Raw genomic sequence first — 17758 nt, 5'->3', positions numbered from 1 at the left:
GGGTGACAGTCATTACTGGTTGGTGACACTTGTAGACCCCCGCTACAAGGAGAACTTTCACTCTCTTATTCCTGAGGTGGATAGGTCTGCAAAAATGGGGCAATACCAGAAGGCCCTTGCTGCAGAACTCTTAAAAAAATTCCCATCTGAACACGCTAGCGGCAGAGGTCACAGTTCGTTGCCCAACCAAGGCATGCAGGCGAGAGAGATGCAACTCCAATCCAGCAGAGGCAGGGGAACACTGTCAATGTTCTGGGACAGTTTTCTGACACCTGCCCAGCTTACAGGCCCTGAGGCACGGGGTACTCTCACAAGGAGTGGAAAGTTTCAAAACATGGTGAGGGAGTACCTTGCCGATCGTACCAGCGTCCTCCGTGATTCCTCTGTGCCTTTTAATTATTGTGTATCCAAGCTGGACACTTGGAATGAACTCGCTCTGTACGCCTTGGAGGTCCTGGCCTGCCCTGCCGCTAGCGTGTTATCGGAGCGTGTTTTTAGTGCCGCTGGGGGAATTATAACTGATAAGAGCACTCGCCTGTCAACTGACAATGCTGACAAGCTGACCCTTATCAAAATGAACAAGGGCTGGATTGGGCCAGACTTCTCATCACCACCAAATGACAGCAGAGTAACATAAAGTCAAATCCACTGTGTTATTTCGGGAGGTGTATTCCCATGCATCGCTTCACACCCACACATGGGTATACGCTTCCTCATTTCGGCTGTTTTTTGCTCTTCTCCTTATCCTCAGCCTCCACGACCACAATACCACCAGGGTGACCGTGGTCCATGTTGCCAGCATTGCAAGTTCCTCTGTCCTAATTTTTGGCAGCTTTTGCTTGGAAGGCATAGGCAAAGACTATGGGAGACTCACTCCCCAATAATGGGAATAATGTTTTTAATATGCTGTACTGCATGGCTCTTGTAAGGGACATTGCAAGTTCCCCCTTCCTAATTGTTGTCAGCTTTTGCTTGGAAGGCATAGGCAAAGACTATGTGAGACCCACTCCCCAATAATGGGAATAATGTTTTTAATAGCTGTACTGCATGGCTCTTGTAAGGGTCATTAAAATCGTCTTGTTAAGCTACTGTGACCTGCACGTCTCTTCCAAGGGTCGTTAATATTGTCTTTTTATTCCACTGCGACCTCCACCACTCTTCCAAGGGGCATTAAAAGCGTCTTGTTAAGCTACTGTGACCTCCACGTCTCTTCCACAGGGCGTTGATATTGTCTTTTTATTCCACTGTAACCTCCACCACTCTTCCAAGGGGCATTGATATTGTCTTTTTATTGCACTGCGACCTCCACCACTCTTCCAAGGGGCATTAAAACCGTCTTGTTAAACCACTCTGAACTCCACAGCTCTTCCAAGGGGCATTGACATGTTGTTTTTAATTACCTCTAACCTCCACGACTCTTGCAATGGGCATTGCATTTCCTCCTAATTTTTGTCAGCTTTTGCTTTTCAATGCATAGGCGAACACTAAGGGAGACCCACTCCCCAATAATGGGTAGAAGGTTTTTAATACGCTGTAATCCACGTCTGTTTCAAGGGGCATTGCAGTGCCTAATAATTTTTGGAATGCCTTCCATTCCCTGCTTAGGCCAACAGTGTACAGGAGACCCAGTTTCTATAAATGGAAAAAACGGTTTAGTTAAGGCCCTCTGACTAGTGTTGAGCCACCCCCGTAGTGTTCGGGTTCGGTTCGGTTCGTCCAACACCGGGATGTTCGGGAACTGTTCGTCGAACACCTTAGAACATCGTCGAACACCGTTAAAACCAATGGCAGGCAAATAAAAACACATAGAAACACATAGAAAACACCTTCAAAGGTGTCCAAAAGCTGACAAACTGCTCCGAAGACGCTCTCTTTCAAAAAGCCGGCCGGCAATTCAGCAGCGGCAATTTAGACAAGAAGGAATAGAGCATCACACATAGATTAGATAGATAGAAACATGTCAGTCACACATATAAGAAGCACAGTGACAGTGTTGCTTACTGTACTTGTCATTTAGTGTAAAGGATTTATTTAAAAAAATAATAGTGTTTTCATGCACCGTCTCTTTAAAAAAGCCGGCCGGCAATTCAGCAGCGGTACCCGACAATTTAGAACAGAAAGATAGAGCATCACACATAGATTAGATAGATAGAAACATGTCAGTCACATATATATGAAGTACAGTGATAGTGTTGATTACTGTACTTGTCATTTAGTGTTAAAATAAAGGATTTATTTAAAAAAAATTGACGTGGGGTTCCACGTAATTTTAGTCTCTAGCTGAGGTTAAGCAGACGGCTGGGGCAGATGTTTGAAGCCTGGGAAGGGGGTAATACCCACGGAGCTTCCCAGGATTCTAATATCAGCCCCCAGCTAAATACCTAGCCTTTACTTGCTATTAAAATGGGGGACCCCCCAAAAAATGACGTGGGGTCCCCCCTATTTTAATAGCTAGCAAAGGCTAGGCAGACAGCTGGGGGCTGATATTAATAGCCCAGGAAGGGTGCCATGGATATTGGCCCCCTCCCAGGCTAGAAACACCAGCCGTCAGCCGCCCCAGAAATGGCGCATCCATAGGATGCGCCAATTCTGGCACTTAGCCTCGCTCTTCCCACTGCCCTGTAGCGGTGGCAGTGGGGTAATAGTGGTGGGGTTGATGTCAGCTTATAATGCCAGCTGACATCAAGCCCAGGTTAGTAATGGAGAGGCGTCTATAAGATACCCCCATTACTAACACCATAGTCAAAGTTAAAAAAAACACAAACACCCAGAATAAAGTCCTTTAATTGAAATAAAGACACAATTCTTTATTGTTCTAAATTAAACCATACTTACCGTCACACCCATTCCAGCTGAAGCCAACGATCTCCTGCAATAAAAGAAAAATAATAAAGCAACATCATCCTTACCTTTCCATGGTTCCCATGACAGCTTCAGCTCTGCTACATCGAGATGACAGGCTGGACAACAGCAGAACGCTGCCATCCAGCCTGTCATCCCGCAGACACTGAGAAGCGCAGGCATGCTTGCGCTCCTAAGTGTCAGGCTGTGACGGCATCCAGATGAGCCAATTTCATGTCCAATGAACTCGGCGCACCTCATGCACGTCACTGACAGCGTGGGAAAATTCTCCTGCACTCAGCGCTTCAACGTGAGAATTTTCCCACGCTGTCAGTGACGTGCATGAGGTGAGCTCATGTCCAATGAACTCAGCTCACCTCATGTACGTCACTGACAGCGTGGGAGAATTCTCACGCTGAAGCGCTGAGTACAGGAGAATTTTCCCACACTGTCAGTGACGTGCATGAGGCTGATATTTAAATTTGGCGCACAAATCAGCACAGTAGTGTTTAACTTTGGCGGCAAGATCAGTGATTGGTCGCGGGCCAAGACCGCGACCAATCACCGATTTGGGCGCCACATTTAAATATCGGCCGCGACCAATCAGCACAGCGTTGTTTAAATGTGGATCCAAGATCGGTGATTGGTCGCGGCCGATATTTAAATTTGGCGCACAAATCTGTGATTGGTCGCGGGCAGCCTCCGCGACCAATCAGCACAGTAGTGTTTAACTTTGGCGGCAAGATCAGTGATTGGTCGCGGTCAAGACGGTGACCAATCACCGATTTGTGCTGCACATTTAAATAGCGGCCGCGACCAATTGGATGTCAGCGCCGCTCCCCGGTCCTCCCTTTACACCCTAGCCGCATGGATGTCAGCGGCGCTGCCTGTGCGGCTACTTCCGCTGCGAGAAACCGGGACATGAGCGGGCGCTCGCAGCAGAAGTATCCTGACCCGCAGCGCCGCTCCCCGGTCCTCCCTTCACACCCTAGACGCTGATGTCCCCACAGTATCCGTATGGTGTTACAAAGGTCCGGACATTTGTGTTAAAAATCGCTGATTGGACGCTGGCGCTGCCCGCGACCAATCACCGATTTGGTCGCCAAATTTAAATATCGGCCGCGACCAATCACCCATCTTGGCTCCACATTTAAACACCGCTGTACTGATTGGTGGCGGACGCTATTTAAATGTGGCGCCAAAATCGGTGATTGGTCGCGCCCAGCGTCGGCGACCAATCAGCACAGCGGTGTTTAAATGTGGAGCCAAGATTGGTGATTGGTTGCGGCCGATATTTAAATTTGGCGCCAAAATCGGTGATTGGTCGCGGGCAGTGCCAGCGACCAATCAGCGATTTTTAACACAAATGTCCGGATCTTTGTTACACCATGCGGATACTGTGGGGACATCAGCGGCTAGGGTGTCAAGGGAGGACCGGGGAGCGGCGCTGCGGGTCGGGATACTTCTGTTGCGCAAAATTTAAACACCGCTTTGCTGATTGGTCGCGACCGCAACAAATCAGCATTATTCGCGCAAAATTTAAACCCCGCTTTGCTGATTAGTCGCGACCGCCGGCCGTGACCAATCAGCGATATAGTCGCCAAATTTCAACACCGCTTTGCTGATTGGTCGCGGTTGCTGGCCGCGACCAGTCAGAGATTTTGGCGCCAAATTTAAACACCGCTCTGCTGATTGCGCCGGGTCTGCCGCATACATATTCTAGAATACCCGATGCGTTAGAATCGGGCCACCATCTAGGTTCATGAAATAATTTTTAAAAAAATTGACGTGGGGCTTCGCACTATATTTGTGTCCAGCCAGGTACAGCAGGCAGGAACGGGCTGCCCCCAACCACCAGCTGCCTATTTGTACCTGGCCGGACACAACAATATAGGAAAGCTCTTTTTTTCTTAATTATTTCATGAATTTCATGAAATAATGAAAAAAAAAATACGTGGGGCTTCGCCCTATTTTTGTTTCCAGCCAGGTACACCTAGGCAGCTGGGGGCTGGAATCTGCAGCTCAGGGAGGCCCAAGCTTTCTGGGTCCCCCCCTGCTGCAAATTGCAGTCCGCAGCCACCCCGGAAAATGGCGCGTTCATAGAAGCGCCATCTTCTGGCGCTGTACCCAACTCATCCAGGGCCCTGGTGCGGTGGCTCACTGGGTAATAAAGGGGTTAGGGCCAGCTTGGCATTATCAGCTGTCCCTAAGCCCGAAATTCATGGGGTCACGCCAATATTAGACATGACCGCCATGAATTTCTAGTAAAGTATTTAAAAAAAACACAACACCCAGAAAAAAGTCCTTTAATTGAAATAAACACACAATTCTTTATTGTTCTAAATTAAACCATACTTACCGTCAAGCCCATTCCAGCTGAAGCCAATGTCTTCTGCAATAAAAGTAAAATAATAAAGAAACCTCATCCTTACCTTTCCATGGTTCCCAGGACAGCTTCAGCTCTGCTACATCGAGATGACAGGCTAGACCGCAGCAGAACGCTGCCATCCAGCCTGTCATCCCGCAGACACTGAGAAGCGCAGGCATGCTTGCGCTCCTAAGTGTCAGGCTGTGACGGCATCCAGATGAGCCAATTTCATGTCCAATGAACTCGGCGCACCTCATGCACGTCACTGACAGCGTGGGAAAATTCTCCTGCACTCAGCGCTTCAACGTGAGAATTTTCCCACACTGTCAGTGACGTGCATGAGGTGAGCTCATGTCCAATGAACTCAGCTCACCTCATGTACGTCACTGACAGCGTGGGAGAATTCTCACGCTGAAGCGCTGAGTGCAGGAGAATTTTCCCACACTGTCAGTGACGTGCATGAGGCTGATATTTAAATTTGGCGCACAAATCGGTGATTGGTCGCGGACTGCGTCCACGACCAATCAGCACAGTAGTGTTTAACTTTGGCGGCAAGATCAGTGATTGGTCGCGGGCCAAGACCGCGACCAATCACCGATTTGGGCGCCACATTTAAATATCGGCCGCGACCAATCAGCACAGCGTTGTTTAAATGTGGATCCAAGATCGGTGATTGGTCGCGGCCGATATTTAAATTTGGCGCACAAATCTGTGATTGGTCGCGGGCAGCCTCCGCGACCAATCAGCACAGTAGTGTTTAACTTTGGCGGCAAGATCAGTGATTGGTCGCGGTCAAGACGGTGACCAATCACCGATTTGTGCTGCACATTTAAATAGCGGCCGCGACCAATTGGATGTCAGCGCCGCTCCCCGGTCCTCCCTTTACACCCTAGCCGCATGGATGTCAGCGGCGCTGCCTGTGCGGCTACTTCCGCTGCGAGAAACCGGGACATGAGCGGGCGCTCGCAGCAGAAGTATCCTGACCCGCAGCGCCGCTCCCCGGTCCTCCCTTCACACCCTAGACGCTGATGTCCCCACAGTATCCATATGGAGTTACAAAGGTCCGGACATTTGTGTTAAAAATCGCTGATTGGACGCTGGCGCTGCCCGCGACCAATCACCGATTTGGTCGCCAAATTTAAATATCGGCCGCGACCAATCACCCATCTTGGCTCCACATTTAAACACCGCTGTACTGATTGGTGGCGGACGCTATTTAAATGTGGCGCCAAAATCGGTGATTGGTCGCGCCCAGCGTCGGCGACCAATCAGCACAGCGGTGTTTAAATGTGGAGCCAAGATTGGTGATTGGTTGCGGCCGATATTTAAATTTGGCGCCAAAATCGGTGATTGGTCGCGGGCAGTGCCAGCGACCAATCAGCGATTTTTAACACAAATGTCCGGATCTTTGTTACACCATGCGGATACTGTGGGGACATCAGCGGCTAGGGTGTCAAGGGAGGACCGGGGAGCGGCGCTGCGGGTCGGGATACTTCTGCTGCGAGTGATCAGTGATCTTGGCGCTAAAGTTAAACACCGCTCTGCTGATTGGTCGCGGACGCTGCCCGCGACCAATCACCGATTTGGGCGCCACATTTAAATAGCGGCCGCGACCAATCAGCGTGCTTGGCGCCAAATTTAAACAACGCTCTGCTGATTGGTCGCAGACGCCAGACGCGTCCAATCAGTGAGATTGGCGCCAAATTTAAACAACGCTCTGCTGATTGGTCGCGGACTCCAGCCGCGACCAATCAGCGAGATTGGCGCCAAATTTAAACCCCGCTCTGCTAATTGGTCGCGGAAGCCGGCTGCGACTAATCAGCATTATTGGCGCCAAATTTAAACACCGCTCTGCTGATTGATCGCGGTCGCCGTCAACGACCAATCAGCAGTATTGGCGCCAAATTTAAACCCTGCTCGGCTGATTGGTCACGGTTGCCGGCCGCGACCAATCAGCAGTATTGGCGCCAAATTTAAACCCTGCTCTGCTGATTGGTCACGGTTGCCGGCCGCGACCAATCAGCGATTTTGGCGCCAAATTTAAACACCGCTCTGCTGATTGGTCGCGGCCGGCGATTGCGACCAATCAGCATTATTGGCACCAAATTTAAACCCCGCTCTGCTGATTGGTCGCGACCGCCGGCCGCGACTAATCAACATTGTTGCCGCCAAATTTAAACACCGCTCTGCTGAATTGTCGCGGTCGTGACCAATCACCATTATTGGCGCCAAATTTAAACACCGCTCTGCTGATTGGTCGCGGCCGGCGATTGCGACCAATCAGCATTATTGGCACCAAATTTAAACCCCGCTCTGCTGATTGGTCGCGACCGCCGGCCGCGACTAATCAACATTGTTGCCGCCAAATTTAAACACCGCTCTGCTGAATTGTCGCGGTCGTGACCAATCACCATTATTGGCGCCAAATTTAAACACCGCTTTGCTGATTGGTCGCGACCACAACCAATCAGCATTATTGGCGCAAAATTTAAACACCGCTTTGCTGATTGGTCGCGACCGCGACAAATCAGCATTATTCGCGCAAAATTTAAACCCCGCTTTGCTGATTAGTCGCGACCGCCGGCCGTGACCAATCAGCGATATAGTCGCCAAATTTCAACACCGCTTTGCTGATTGGTCGCGGTTGCTGGCCGCGACCAGTCAGAGATTTTGGCGCCAAATTTAAACACCGCTCTGCTGATTGCGCCGGGTCTGCCGCATACATATTCTAGATTACCCGATGCTTTAGAATCGGGCCACCATCTAGTTTCATGAAATAATTTTTAAAAAAATTGACGTGGGGCTTCGCACTATATTTGTGTCCAGCCAGGTACAGCAGGCAGGAACGGGCTGCCCCCAACCACCAGCTGCCTATTTGTACCTGGCCGGACACAACAATATAGGAAAGCTCTTTTTTTCTTAATTATTTCATGAATTTCATGAAATAATGAAAAAAAAAAATACGTGGGGCTTCGCCCTATTTTTGTTTCCAGCCAGGTACACCTAGGCAGCTGGGGGCTGGAATCTGCAGCTCAGGGAGGCCCAAGCTTTCTGGATCCCCCCCTGCTGCAAATTGCAGTCCGCAGCCACCCCGGAAAATGGCGCGTTCATAGAAGCGCCATCTTCTGGCGCTGTACCCAACTCATCCAGGGCCCTGGTGCGGTGGCTCACTGGGTAATAAAGGGGTTAGGGCCAGCTTGGCATTATCAGCTGTCCCTAAGCCCGAAATTCATGGGGTCACGCCAATATTAGACATGACCACCATGAATTTCTAGTAAAGTATTTAAAAAAAACACAACACCCAGAAAAAAGTCCTTTAATTGAAATAAACACACAATTCTTTATTGTTCTAAATTAAACCATACTTACCGTCAAGCCCATTCCAGCTGAAGCCAATGTCTTCTGCAATAAAAGTAAAATAATAAAGAAACCTCATCCTTACCTTTCCATGGTTCCCAGGACAGCTTCAGCTCTGCTACATCGAGATGACAGGCTAGACCGCAGCAGAACGCTGCCATCCAGCCTGTCATCCCGCGGACACTGAGAAGCGCAGGCATGCTTGCGCTCCTCAGTGTCTCGCTGTGACGGCATCCAGATGAGCCGAGTTCATGTCCAATGAACTCGGCGCACCTCATTCACGTCACTGACAGCGTGGGAAAATTCTCCTGCACTCAGCGCTTCAGCTTGAGAATTCTCCCACGCTGTCAGTGACGTACAAGAGGTCAGCTGAGTTCATTGGACATGAATGAGCTCACCTCATGCACGTCACTGACAGCGTGGGAAAATTCTCCTGCACTCAGCGCTACAGCGTGAGAATTCTCCCACGCTGTCAGTGACGTGCATGAGGTGAGCTGAGTTCATTGGACATGACCTCGGCTCATCTGGATGCCGTCACAACGAGACACTGAGGAGCGCAAGCATGCCTGCGCTTCTCAGTGTCTGCGGGATGACAGGCTGGATGACAGCATTCTGCTGCGGTCCAGCCTGTCATCTCGATGTAGCAGAGCTGAAGCTGTCCTGGGAACCATGGAAAGGTAAGGATGATGTTGTTTTATTATTTTACTATTATTGCAGGAGATCGTTGGCTTCAGCTGGAATGGGCGTGACGGTAAGTATGGTTTAATTTAGAACAATAAAGGAATGTGTCTTTATTTCAATTAAAGGACTTTATTCTGGGTGTTTGTGTTTTCTTTTAACTTTGACTATGGGGTTAGTAATGGGGGTGTCTTATAGACGCCTCTCCATTACTAACCTGGGCTTGATGTCAGCTGGCATTATAAGCTGACATCAACCCCAACCCTATTACCCCACTGCCACCGCTACAGGGCAGTGGGAAGAGCGAGGCTAAGTGCCAGAATTGGCGCATCCTACGGATGCGCCATTTCTGGGGCGTCTGACGGCTGATGTTTATAGCCTGGGAGGGGGCCAATATTCATGGCACCCTTCCTGGGCTATTAATATCAGCCCCCAGCTGTCTGCCTAGCCTTTGCTAGCTATTAAAATAGGGGGGACCCCACGTCATTTTTTTGGGGGGGTCCCCCATTTTAATAGCTAGTAAAGGCTAGGTATTCAGCTGGGGGCTGATATTAGTAGCCTGGGAAGCTCCGAGGGTATTACCCCCTTCCCAGGCTTCAAACATCTGCCCCAGCTGTCTGCTTAACCTTCACTAGAGCCTAAAATTACGTGGAACCCCACGCCAATTTTTTTTTAAATAAATCCTTTATTTTAACACTAAATGACAAGTACAGTAATCAACACTGTCACTGTACTTCATATATATATGTGACTGACATGTTTCTATCTATCTAATCTATGTGTGATTCTCTATTCCTTCTATTCTAAATTGTCGGGTACCGCTGCTGAATTGCCGGCCGGCTTTTTTAAAGAGACGGTGCATGAAAACACTATTATTTTTTAAAATAAATCCTTTACACTAAATGACAAGTACAGTAAGCAACACTGTCACTGTACTTCATATATATGTGACTGACATGTTGCTATCTATCTAATCTATGTGTGAAGCTCTATTCTTTCGGTTCTAAATTGTCGGGTACCGGTGTATGCCGCAGCTGAGTTGCCGGGTTTTCATGTTTCACTGTTGGCACTGTTCCCATCGATTTGTGCAATCACTGTAACGCCACAACCACCATGGCTGTGGCATTACAGTGAGTGGCAGACAATCCTGCATGATTGGTGCTCAAAATAGCGCCAGACATGCAGGACACGCTTTTGGTGCACGAACAGTTATTGAACATAACCTCGAACAGCCGAATTTTTTGCAAATCGTTCGGGTTCGTCGAACAACTCGAACACTGCCCAAAACAGCTCGAATTTGAGATTGGCGAACAGTTCTAGTCAAACACCGCTCATCTCTACCTCTGACCTCCATGTCATTTCCAAGGGGCATTGGAGTGCCTCGAAATTTTTGGTAGGCATTGCATTCACTGTATGCCTTATAACTGTGTAGCTGAACCGCTCCTTTTGGTACAGAAACATATCCTACAAGACATGTGTGGTTCGCTGGTCTGATATTGATGTGAATGGTCCCTGTTCCTCCTGCTCTTTCTCCTTTGCCACCACCTCATCCATCATTCATCACCTGAAGCTTTGTTTTAACGGGAGTCATAGAACTGGGATAGTAGCAGGAAAACATCCAGCAATCCTCGAAGGAGGTAGAATATGCGCCAAAATGCTGACCACCTCAGGCCTAGCTGCTACTACATACATGCGCTTGCATTCCAAGGAACAGAAAGCTAAGCAGGTGGATGGCCTCATGATCATGAATAATTTACTCATTGTGTAGGAGGCCGACCACTGCTGCTGTCTACCTTCTGAACTTTGTGTTGAAGCCTGATTGACCCAGGACCCACAATCCTCTATGTCTGGAGGACGTGTTGCATCCCAGTGTCCAACTGTGTCCCGGCTTCCACAATATTAACCCAGTGTGAAGGCGTCAGTGAGATGGACCATTCCTGGCCACGTTCACTTGTCCACGTGTTTGTGGTTAGGCTGTCCTTCCCACTAAATGCACTGGGGAGGGCACAGGTAAGGTTTTGGTATGCACGCTTGTGTATAAGGCGCACCGGGACAAATAGGGGCGGCTGGGGACCGATTATGGACACCCGGCCACCCCCACTCGGCTGGGGACTGTGTGTGGGCACCCGGCCGCGGGGCGGCTGGGGAGTGAGTATGGACACCCGGCCGCCCCCTGGCGGCTGGGGACCAAGCGTTGACACCCGGCCGCCGGGCGGCTGGGGACTGAGTATGAATACCAGGCTACCGACGCAGCCATGACGTGGTGCCCAGATTCCACCTCCACATGCCTAAAAGGCCCAATTTCAAGTGCAAGCAAGCTAGCAGTATGGTATTGCAGCCTGGGGGTGGGTGGGTGGCAGGCTGCATACTTGCGCTTGTATTGCAAGTTATGGGGGAGGTACAATTGAACACTGCCCTGGGACAAGGACTTGCACGGGGATAGTTGCAAGTCTGCATCTTCTGATGCGGCAAGGATCACTTCTGATGGGCACACTTTTAGGCAGTGACCTGGGTGTCAGAGATGCTTCCAGGGGTCTTCCCCATGCTGTTCCCATGTCTTTTTTAGCACTGTATGCATGTGTCACACAGCACACGGCCAGATAAGGTTGTAAAATGTTAAAATGACATTTCTCGGTGAATGCATTTGTCACGGTTGAAAGCAATACAAACGTGCAAAAACGCTTAAAAAATGCTACTTGTGAACATAGCCCAAGGTGTGGAGGAGTATTTTTGTTTTTGGTTATTTATTTTACCTTATACACAAGTCTTTACCCTGGAAAGGATGTTCCTTAACCCCTTTCCGACCTGGTCAGTAATAGTACGCACGAGGTCGGGAAGGCCGTTTCAGCGGGGGCTCCGGCGGTGAGCCCGCACTGAAGCGTGCAGATGTCAGCTGATTATTGGAATCGCAATCCACCCGCGGCTGTTAACATGTTAAATCTCTGACAGTGGCATTTAACTCGCGCTTCCGGGAGTCCTAAGCCCCGCCCATCAGTGACCCCGCCACGTGATCGCGGGTCACCAATGGGTGGGCATGACAACTCAGGATCTGCAGCAGACGCCTGTGGTTGTCATGTCTCAATTGCTATGAGCGCCACCTAGTGGTCAGCGCTCATAGCAAGTGAGCATTTCTCCTGCATACAAGCGATCTGCTCATCGCTTGTATGCAGTAGAAGCAATCAGACAACTGCTGCTTCTAGTCTCCTCTGGAGACTATAGAAGCAAGCAGAAAGTGTAAAAAAAAAGTTTTTAAAAATATTAAAAAAATAAAAAATATATAAAAGTTTAAGTCACCCCCCTTTCGCCCCATTCAAAATAAAATGTATATATATATAAAAAAAAAACACATACACATATTTGGTATCGATACGTTCAGAATCGCCCCATCTATCAATATAAAAGAAGAATTAATACAATCAGTAAACGGGGTAGCGAGAAAAAAATTTTAAACCCCAGAATTAAGTTTTTTTGGTCGCTACAACTTTGCAATAAAATGCAATAACGGGCGATCAAAACATCGGATCTACCCCAAAATGGTATAAATAAAAACGCAAAAAATAAGCCCTCACCTGGCCCCAGATCCAGAAAAATGGAGAAGCTAAGGGTCTCAGAAAATGGCGTCATTTTTTTTTGTTTTTTTAGCAAGCTTTGGATTTTTTTTTCACCACTTAAATAAAAAAGAACCTATACATGTTTGGTGTCTATGAACTCGTAACGACCTGGAAAATAATGATGGCAGGTCAGTTTTAGCAATCTGTGAACGTGGTAAAAAAGGACCCAAAAAACAAGTGTGGAATTGCATTTTTTTTGCAGTTTCACTGCACTTGGAATTTTTTTCCCATTTTCCAGCACAAGATATGGTAAAACCAGTGATGGTGTTTAAAAGTACAACTCGTCCCGCAAAAAATAAGCCCTCACACGGCCATATTGAATGAAAATTTAAAAAGTTCTGGCTCTGGGAAGAAGGGGAGCAAAAAAGAAAAACACAAAAACAGAAAGACCCATGGTCGTTAAGGGGTTAACACATTTCACAGGAAAGCACTTTCACTTTCGTTTTTGAACGTTTTATTGTGAGCCTGTAAAAGTGGCTTAATACCTCTGACCACGTTGTTGACAGCAGTGACCTGGGGGTCAGAAATGCTTCCTGGGGCGATCCCCATGCTGTTCCCATGTCATTTGAGCACTGTCACTATCGTTTTGGGCACTTTTTAGGCTTTCTACAGACTGCCGGGGGAGCCGCCGCAAAAATGTTCGGGTCTCCCATAGACTAACATTGGGCTCGTTGCTCGGGTCGAGCACCCGAGTATCACAGTGAGCTCGGCCCGAGCTTCGAGCACCCGAGTATTTTAGTGCTCGCTCAACACTAGTTATTACCCAATGGACACTAATAGGAGATGAACTAAGCCAAACTTCACAGGTGACCTTCTCTATATTGTTCCGGTTGTCTCTTGGTAGTGAAATGAAGTTCATAATTGTCCATGTTCCATTTGACTCCATTTTAGAGATCGTCCGGCCCTTGTGTTGTCTCCCAGAAACGTTCCAGGTTATATGAACTGTATCACGAGCCTCATGTACCACACAAGCCAGTTATAATAAGCTATGAGTGCACGGAGGCTGGAGAGGAGCAAGAATATGGACCGAGCTTCTGGAAGTGGACCTGTCTGCACAAGGAATAATGACATAGTGATAGTGAGATTAAAGAAGACAAAATAATAAGCTCATTTTTGTACATCTGAAAATGTCATGTTATTGCAGTGTATTGTCCTGTGATGTGACTTTTTCTACAAGTAAAGGATCGTCACATGCTTGAAATTTTTTTAACCTTTCAGAATTTTGGATATTTTTGCATAAATTTGACTTAAATTATATCAGATTTTCACATGAGTCCTAAAGTTAGGTTTTAATACTAGCAGTTAGGACAATCCCGATTTTGGTACACTTTAACCCCTTTACAACCCAAGGTGGTTTGCAGTTTAATGACCAGACCAATTTTTGCAATTCTGACCACTGTCACTTTATGAGGTAATTACTCTGGAATGCTTCAATGGATCCCCCTAATTCTGAGATTGTTTTTTCATGACATATTGTACTTTATGATTGTGGTAAAATTTCTTTGATATCACTTGCGTTTATTTGTGAAAAAAATGGAAATTTGGCAAAAATTTTGAAAATTTTGCAATTTTCAAAATTTAAATATTTTGCCTTTAAATCAGAGAGATATGTCACACAAAATAGTTAATAAATAACATTTCCCACATGTCTACTTTACATAAGCATAATTTTGGAACCAAATTTTTTTTTATTAGGGAGCTATAAGGATTAAACTTTGACCAGCGATTTCTCATTTTTCCAACAAAATTTACAAAACCATTTTTTAGGGACCACATCACATTTGAAGTGACTTTCAGGGGTCGTTATGACAGAAAATACCCAAAAGTGATACCATTCTAAAAACTGTACCCCTCAAGATGCTCAAAGCCACATTCAAGAACTTTATTAACCCTTTAGGTGCTTCACAGGAATTTTTGGAATGGGGAAGAAAAAAATGAACATTTAACTTTTTTCACAAAAATGTTACTTTAGACCCATTTTTTTTATTTTCGCAGAGGTAACAGGAAAAAATGGACCCCAAAATTTGTTGGCAATTTCCCCTGAGCACGGAGATACCCCTTATGTGGGGAAAAAACACTGTTTGGGCGCACGGCAGGGTTCGGAAGTGAAGGAGCGCCATTTGACTTTTTGAATGTAAAATTTGCTTGAATAATTAGAGGACACCATGTTGCGTTTGGGGAGCCCCTGATATGCCTAAACAGTGGAAACCCCCAACAAGTGACACCATCTTGGAAACTAGATCCCTCAGGGAACTTATCTAGATATGTGGTGAGCACCTTGAACTCCCAGGTACTTCACAGAAGTTTAAAACATACTTTTCACATTTTTCCCACAAAAATGTATTTCAGCCCCCAATTTTGCATTTTCATTAGGGTAACAGGAGAAATTGCACCATGCAGTTTGTTGTGCAATTTCACCTGAGTAAGCATATACCCCATATGTGGGGGAAAACCATTGTTTGGGCGCACGGCAGGGTTTGGAATGTAAGGAGCGCCATTTGACTTTTTGATTGGAAAATTTGCTTGAATAATTAGCAGACACAATGAAAATAAAAAAATCAAACTTTTTCCAAAAAAATGATGTTTTAGCCACAATTTTTTTATTTTCACAAGGGTAAGAGGAGAAAATGGACCCAAAAAACTTTTGTGCAATTTATCCTGAGTACGCCAAAACCCCATATGTGGGGAAAATACAGTGTTTCGGTGCACGGCAGAGTTCAGAAAGAAAGGAGCACTGTTTGACTTTTTGAACGCAAAATTGGCTGGAATCGAGAGAGGACGCCATGTCGCATTTGGAGAGCCCCTGATGTGCCTAAATAGTGGAAACCCCCCACAAGTGACCCCATTTTGGAAACTACACCCCTCAAGGATTTTATCAAGGGGTATCTGGAACATTTTGAACCCAGAGGAACGACACAGAATTTGATAACGTTAGGTCATCACATTGAATAAGTTGTCATTAGGCTTGAGCGCAAGTGCTCGCTATTTGAGTTTGCATCAGGTACTCGGGTATGCACCATGCATCGTGGGTGCTCGAGTGCCATGTGCGAGTCCCCGCCCACATGTTTCATGGAAATTAGACACCCAAAAAAAACATGCGGGGATCGCTTGTGCATGGCAGGCTATCCCCGCGAGGTTTTTTTGGCAGCGAAGCATATGGGGCGGAGACTCGAGTATGTCACTTGATCACCCGCGATACTCAGTGCATACCCGAGCACCTGATGCAAACTCAAGTAGCGAGCACTTGCACTCAACAATAGTCACCATATCGTCATCTTTTTTTTTTTACTTTTGAAAAAAATCCTAATCCTAACCATAGCCCAAACCTAACCCTAGCCTATCCCCAACCCTAACCCTAGCCTAACCCCAACCCTAGCCCAACCCTAACCCCAACACCAACCCTAGCCCAACCCTAACCCTAACCCCAACCCTAACCCCAACCCTAACCCTAGCCCAACCCTAACCCTAACCCCAACTCGAACCCTAACCCTAGCCCCAACCCTAACCCTAACCCTAGCCCAATCCTAACCCTAACCCTAGCCCAACACCAACCCTAACCCCAACCCTAACCCTAGCCCAACCCTGACCCTAGCCCAACCCTAACCCTAACCAAATCCCTAACCCTACCTCCAACCCTAACCCTAGCCCAACCCTAACCCAAAACCAACCCTAACCCTAACCCCAACCCTAACCCCAACCCTAACTCCAACCCTAACCCTAACCCTAGCCCAATCCTAACCCTAAGCCTAGCCAAACACCAACCTTAACCCCAACCCTAGCCCAACCCTAACCCTAACCATAGCCCAACACTAACCCTAACCCCAACCCGAACCCTAGCACAACTCTTACCTGAGAGTTCATTTTTTACGCCGTTCCTCGTGCAGTATAAGTGATTAGATGACTTTATTCTTCGGGTCGGTGCGATTATAGTGATACTAGAATCATATTGGGTTTTTATGATTGACAGCCGTCGCACACTAAAAGACGATAGTTTTTGCATCGCCATATTTTGATAGCTATAATTTTTCCATATTTTGGCCGACAGAGTCATATGACGGCTTGATTTTTGCGGGATGAGTTGAGTTTTTATTGGTGACATTTTCAGGCATGTAACATTTTTTGATCGCTTTCTATTCTGATTTTTGGGAGGCAGAATAAACAAAAAACAACAATTCAGGAATTGTTTTTTTTAAAAACTTTTTTATGCTGTTCTGCGTGTGGTAAAATTTATAAGGTAGCTTTATTTTTCAGGTCAGTACATTTACAGCGGTACAACATTTACACTGTGTTCCAAATTATTATGCAAATAATATTTTCTCAGATTTTCCCAAATTACCTATATGAATTGCAGTCATTGTAATTATCCAGTCAAATAACTATTAGAGTACAATTGAAAGGTTTTTGTACAAACTGCCTATGATAACAGTATATTTTTAAAAAAATAAAATACTCAAACTGCACTCAAAATGCATGTTCCAAATTATTATGTACAGCAGAGTTTTCAACCTTTTCATTTTAATAAAGAACAAAAAGATGGTCATTTTTGAAATTATAAGCATTAGCAGGTTATTACAAACTGAAATCAAACAGTTTTCACCTCAAAACTTTATTCTAGGTGATGTTACATTTGCACATAGGACCCCTTGTTCGAAAAGAGCTTATGAACTCTCTCGTCCATTGAATTTGTCAGGTTTTGGATGGTTTCTGCTTCAATTGTTTTGCATGAGGACAGAATACCCTCCTAGAGCTGTTGCTTAGAGGTGAACTGCCTCCCGCCATCGTAGACTCTCCTTTTAATGATGCTCCCGAGGTTCTCAATGGGGTTGAGGTCAGGGGAGCATGGGGGCCACACCATAAGTTTGTCCCCTTTTATGCCCACTCCATCCATCTGGACCATCTAACT

The 17758-nt window shown here is 46.7% G+C and overlaps 1 long non-coding RNA gene across 1 annotated transcript in view; it reads left to right on the top strand.

The window, feature by feature from the left end:
* The window catches only part of LOC141153014 (uncharacterized), a 29690-nt gene extending 12570 nt beyond the window's left edge, over nucleotides 1–17120 (top strand). The window contains exon 3 of the long non-coding RNA XR_012247219.1: nucleotides 13747–17120. This is a non-coding gene — a long non-coding RNA (uncharacterized lncRNA). The remainder of the gene's footprint in view (nucleotides 1–13746) is intronic.
* The last annotated feature ends 638 nt before the right edge of the window (nucleotides 17121–17758 follow it).

Source organism: Phyllobates terribilis, unplaced genomic scaffold (assembly GCF_046119375.1).
Source record: "Phyllobates terribilis strain yellow unplaced genomic scaffold, ASM4611937v1 Scaffold_7__3_contigs__length_470593459, whole genome shotgun sequence".
Lineage (NCBI taxonomy): Eukaryota > Metazoa > Chordata > Amphibia > Anura > Dendrobatidae > Phyllobates > Phyllobates terribilis.
The sequence above is the reverse complement of the archived record's forward strand: the minus strand, read 5'-3'. Positions and strand labels throughout refer to the sequence as shown.